General features: G+C 38.6%; 1 protein-coding gene and 1 long non-coding RNA gene across 4 annotated transcripts in view; one reads left to right on the forward strand and one right to left on the reverse strand.

Moving 5' to 3' along the window:
- LOC104850715 (A disintegrin and metallopeptidase domain 3) overlaps positions 1-2510 on the forward strand; it is an 81199-nt gene extending 78689 nt beyond the window's left edge. For 2 of the 3 annotated variants that reach the window (XM_033765354.1, XM_019205076.1), the window contains one exon: positions 2364-2510. The gene's annotated coding sequence lies outside the window, so the exon portion shown is untranslated. The remainder of the gene's footprint in view (positions 1-2363) is intronic. The other variant, XM_019205077.1, reaches the window with a different exon arrangement.
- LOC109117524 overlaps positions 1-6000 on the reverse strand; it is a 47085-nt gene that overhangs the window by 36798 nt on the left and 4287 nt on the right. The gene's annotated exons all lie outside the window — the stretch shown is intronic.

A 6000-nucleotide genomic window follows, 5' to 3' on the forward strand; every position in this document is an offset into this window, starting at 1 on the left:
TTGTTCTTCATTTGAGAAATAACGATTCATTTCAGATGCCTATTTTTAATTAAATTTTTAAATTTGGGGACTACATTTTTTAGTTCTTTTTATATTCTAAATATTAGTCCTTTGAGGAGTAGCTGGCACAATTTTTTCCCATTCTTTTGATTAAATCTTTTCTCTGTTAGTTTTTTCCTTTGCTTTGTAGAAGCTTTTGAATTTGATGTGATCCCATTTGCTGATTCTTAGTATTGTTTTTTGTGCAGTCACGGTTTTTCTCAGGAAGTCTTGGCCTATACCAGTATCGTCAAGAGTTTTGCCTATTGTAACCTTCCAGAAGATTGTTTCTGTTTTAATGTTTAGATCTTTGGCCCATTTTGATTTTAGTTTGGTGAATAATGAGAGATATCGGTCCAGGTTCAACTTTGAGCAGATGTTTAGCCAGTTTTCCCGCCACCATTTATTAAAGGGAAAGCATTTGGCCCCTTTTGAGTGGCTGGAGTTTTTTGCATCTTCTATTCTGCTCCAGTGATTCATGAGTCTGCTTTGGATTTTCTGTTTTGTTTTCTTTTGTTTTTGTACCAGAGACTGGACTCAGGACCTTGCACTTGCGAGGCAGGTACGGTGCACTGAGCCACATCCCTGGCTGGGTTTGGCTTTTTGCTGTTGCTACTATGGTTGTTTTGCTAATACCGTCCATTTTGATCACTACAGCTTTGAAGTATAACTTGGAGTCCCAACATTGTGAAGCCCCCTGCCTTGCCCTTGCTGTCCAGAATTGCTTTTGCTATTGTGGGTCTCTTCTGGTTCCATGTGAATTCTAGGATTGCTTTCTTCGGTTCTGGAAGGAATGTTATTGGCGTTCTGATTGAGATTGTGTTAATACATATATATATATATATATTACAGTTTGGAAGTACGGCCATTCTTACTATTTTGGTTCTGCCCACCCAGGAACAGTGCATATCCTTCCATTTTCTGATATCCTCCTCAGTCTCCTTTGTCAGAGTACTATAGCTTCCACTAGAGACGAATTTCACTTTCTTGATTAATTTTTAAGTATTTTATGTGTCTTGATGCTATGGTGAAGAGTATTATTATTCCCTCATTTCCATTTTAGTGAGTTTGTTATTTGTTTACAGGAATGCTGCTGATTTTTGAGTGTTGACTTTGTATCGTTCTATACTGCCACATTTGGATACTAAGTCTAAGAGTTTCCAAGGTCTTCTATGTAGAGGATCGTGTCATGTGCACACTGATAATTTAACTTCTCCCTTCCCTTTCCATAACCTTCCATTTCTTTTTGTCTTATTGCTCCAGCTAGTATTTTTAGACTATATGAGAGAGGAATGGTGATAGCAAACATCTGTCTTGTTCCTCATCTTACAAGGAAAGCTTTCGGCCTCTCTGCATTAGTATGATTTTGGTAGTTGTTTGTCATACGTGGTTTTCATCGGGTTGTAATAAACACCTTCTATTCCTGTTCTCTTCAGTTTTTTTTTCTTTTTTTTATCACGAATGAACACTGGATTTCGTCAAATGCTTTTTCTGTGTCTATGAAGACGATCGTGTGATTTTTGCCCTTGGTTCCGTTTATGTGGTGTGTTGCATTTATTGACTTGCATATGTTGTACCATCCCTGCATTCTTGGAGTGACTCCTATTTGGCCAAGATGTGGGATCTTTTTGATGATTAGCTGCACTGTTTGCCAGTATCTTATTGAAGATTCTTTGTGTTCTTTTAAGAGATTGGCCTGTACTTCTCTTTTTTGGTTGGGCCTTTTTCTGCTTTTGGAGTCAGGTAACGGAAAGCGCATTCAGTCAGGACTGGAGAGTGACGCAGCTGCTAAGAGGGGACCGAACACCCCGGAAGTTTTGTGGTGAGCAGGAGTGGATGAGAGGAAAACCACAGGAATGATTTAGAGATGTGACAAGGGAAGCACTGATCAGAGTGGGGACTGGGTGATGTGGTGTATTCGGGTGCAATCTTCTTGGCCATCGTGGAGTTACGGCGTAAGAAGAGCCTGTTGGGTGCTGAGCCGATGCTGTGACGGGAGGCAGGGGACGGCTGCTGTTGGGCAGTGCCGGGTGGGACACCGGCTAGAGCTGCAAAGGGTCTGCTCTTGCTCTGCAGATAAAGAGAGTGCACCGTTCACTAGATTTGATGTCTGTGTAGATTTTCCTTATTCTTTTTCTCCATTTGCTTGTAGGTCCTTCCTTCGTGCATTCATATGTAAAGTTTAGAAACTATGTAAATAAAACCTCTGTTTGCATAGTATAACTAATGTGCTAATTGTTATACATATAGCTGTATTATAACATTAGGCAGCTGTTACTAACAGTGAAAATTTAGTGTTTCTCTTTTTTATCTTTGTTTTACAGCAGTAACTTCAGCAACATAAAAAAGCCATAACCGAGTCAACGAATATTGTTAGGAAACACATCATTCATTGGCCTGATCCATACACCAAAGAAGCTGCCTTTTCTCCTCTTGTTATGGCACAAACCAAATAAATCCTATGACTGAAAGCCTTCCAGTTTGTGTCTGTGGCTTCTTCTACCAACTATAATCCTGCATTAAGAACTAAACAGCTTTGCTTTTGTTTCCCTGAGAGGTTGCTATGTCCCCAGGTGACAGTGGCTCCTTATCCACTGCAGCCCCTGACCCTATAACCCCGCTAAACACTCCCAGCTGAAGGGAGGACACCGCAGCCAGGCCTCTCCCAGGGTGGGGATTCCCCTGCTCTGTGCTTTCTGGCCTTCATGCTATTGAGAGAGAGCATAGTAAGGGCAGCCCTAGGCCACAGTCACCAGCCTCCGTTCTAGCTTAAAGCAGCCGCTCAGACTGAGTTCCCAATTCAAGTATCCGTTCTGTCTCTAAGGGACTCTTCCTTAGCCCTGTAAACTGAAATCGAATATATGCATTTTCCTGTAAGTGACCCCAGACTTGGTGCTCTGTCTCCCTCGCAGCTGAGCTCTCCAGGATAGTGTTTCCCCTTGCAGTCCTGCTCCCTCCTCATTCCCTGTGGAGACAGAAGCACCTCTGCATCCCACAAAGCACTACGCACGGACTATGGAGTCCTCCATCCACCTTGAGCCTGGCTAGAACTCCAGTATCTCCCTCAAAAAGCAAAGATGCCTGTGGGACAGGGGTGGAAAAACTACTCTGCATAACACCAGACCTTCCTTTTCCAAGTGTCTATCAACTGACTAACAGATAAACAAAGTGGTACACCCTACAGTGGAATATTCTTCAGCCACGAAACAGACGGCTGGGCCGGGATTGAACTCAGTGTTGCTGTGCCTGCCTCGCAAGCGCAAGGTCCAGAGTTCAATCCCCAGTACAAAGAAAGAAAAGAAAAAAACCCCCCAAACAAGAAAGTGGATGGAGCTCTAAAATTGGGAAACAAGAAGGAACTCTAAAGCTGTTATGCTAAGTGAATAAGCCAGTCACAAAGACCATGCTGCAATTAGTCAGTTCTGTGAAATGTCTAGGACATCTCTAGAGACAATAATTAGTTTCTAGCTTTTTCTACTAACGGTGAAGGTCGAGGGTGAAGAAATGTGGGGTGGTGATTGCAGGCTTCAGGGCGCCGCTCTGAGGCAATGAAACAGTCAACAACTGTTAGGTAATGGTTGTGCACATCACTGGGTGAACCACAGGTCCTTTAGTGGTATGGCTATGTCAAAATACAGCAGTTCAGAAAATACAAGCCCCTGCCTCACAACATATACAGCAATCAATTCAATGGCTGAAAGACTCAAACGTAAGATTTGAAACTGGATGAACTTTTTTTTTTTTTTTTTTTTTTTTGGTACCAGGGATTGAACTCAGGTCCTTGTGCTTGCAAGCAGGCACTGAAACCATTGAGCTAAATCCCTGGCCCTTAGATGAACATTTTTAAAAAGCATACAGGGATAAGAACCAAGATATATCATGTAAAGCTACAACATCCCAGTGATGAATGTAACTGTACTTTATACCTAAAAATAAACAATAAACTTAATTTTAAAAGTACAGGGAAGAACGTATTTGAACATAAGAAAATCTTCAGGCAATAAACAAATATAAAGATGAATACATCGAAGTAAAATATTCTATAAGCAAAGAAAATAGTCAAAATAGTGAATAGGAAACTCAATAAAATAACAAAAAATTTATTTGAAAATAAAGCACTACCTCACCTTTCTTAGAAGGACATTAAAACGATTATATAGGGTATGGGATGTAGCTCAGTGGCACAGCACCTGCCTGGCAAGTACAAGGTCCTGAGTTCAATCCCAGTACAAAAAAAGAAAGAAAGAAAGAAATTAGATATTGGTGATGCGGACAAAACAGGACCCTGATACCGTGGGTCATATATTATTGGTAAGGAGTGAAAGGGACTTTGCTACATTGTAAATGAAGACGGCCATTATGGAGAACGGTACGGATGCTGCCAAAAAGCTAAAAGCAGAATCACCATATGATTCTGTAATCTAATTTCTGGATCTATATACAAAGATGTGAAATTTGTATGGTGAACACATAGCTTCTTATACATAACATCAATGTATCCAATAATTATATACAATTTTACTTTACCTAAAATGAAAACAGACCTCCTCACTTTTGACCATCAAAATTTCTGCTTCATGAATACTATGTAACTACAATCAGAGATCATATACTCTATAGTGTCTATTCTTTGCCAAAAGCCAATTCAAGACAAATCACATTGCTGCCTGTAATGATGATTAATACCTCTTATAATATGTGATATATATCACAATTTAGGACTAAGAAGAATAAAATTGCTGTTAGCATTGTATGGCTTTCATAGATATAATATTTATCTACACAGAAATAGGATATTATGCCATAGGGTGGTATATTACCTGAGAAACTATTGATTGGCTGTTTTCAAACTTACTATAATAACTTGCTCTCCCATCCATGAAGTATGAAAGATTCAAGGATCCCATCTCTTCTAAAACTATGAGCATTGATACATTTTTAAAATTTTTTAGTCATTCTTATTGTATATTAATATCATAACTCGGCTTACAATTCATCACCTAGTAAGTAATGAGTTGAAGCACATTTTCACACTTGTTTTTTCCACTTGAATACTCTCTTGAAGAGCCAATATATAATTTTTTCCATTTGCATTTTCACTCTTTTTTTTTCACATGGCTTTAGGAATTCTTGATGTATTCTGACTATGAATATTTTGTCAAATAATTGTACTGATGATGTCTTTGCCCAAGCTGGTTTGTTTCTATATTTAGTGAATGGGATCCTTTCAAGAGTGTACATTTATAATGAAGGAATGTCAGCTTTATGATTTTTATTTTACCCATTTCATATTAAAGAATTATTTCCTTAAACCAATAATCTAGTTTGGCTTACGTCCACTTTATTTTAGAATTTCTTTTTTATTTATTTAGATTAAACCTATTTAGGGAATTTTAAGCTATATTTTTCTTGTTCATATCTAGTTTTGATCTGAAGAGCATAATTCTGGGTAGTCTCAATACTTTGATCTGAACTTGTTATATTTTATATTCTAATATATGGTCAATATTGTAAAGACTCATATATATTTTGAAAACACATTTTTTTATGCTCTTTTTAGATTTCTTCTGCCTTTTGCATGCTCTGTACATATTAAAGACGCCAAACAAATATTGAAACCATGTTGATTAGGACTTCTACATTTAATGAGTTTTGTCCCCTGGCTATCTTAGTAACCAAGAGAGTTATGTTAATTTGCTGAAGTACTACTTGGGGTGTCTTAAATTCTCCTTTAATTGTGTTGATTTTGCTGGGGTTATTCAGCACATATCTGGGCTGTGACTGCCTCCTCTGTCTACCAGTAAGAGCAGAGTCAGGCCCTGAAATGGACACTACCCCAAAACGGTAGACCCCAGAAGGTAATACCAGGATTGAAATCAAAGAGAATTTTCTTTTTTCTTTTCCTTTGTTTTGGTGGTGGTGGTGTTGTTTTGTTTGGGGGTTATTTTTGTTTTGTTTTTT

This window comes from Fukomys damarensis, unplaced genomic scaffold, assembly GCF_012274545.1.
Source record: "Fukomys damarensis isolate Sample0158 unplaced genomic scaffold, DMR_v1.0_HiC HiC_scaffold_18, whole genome shotgun sequence".
NCBI lineage: Eukaryota > Metazoa > Chordata > Mammalia > Rodentia > Bathyergidae > Fukomys > Fukomys damarensis.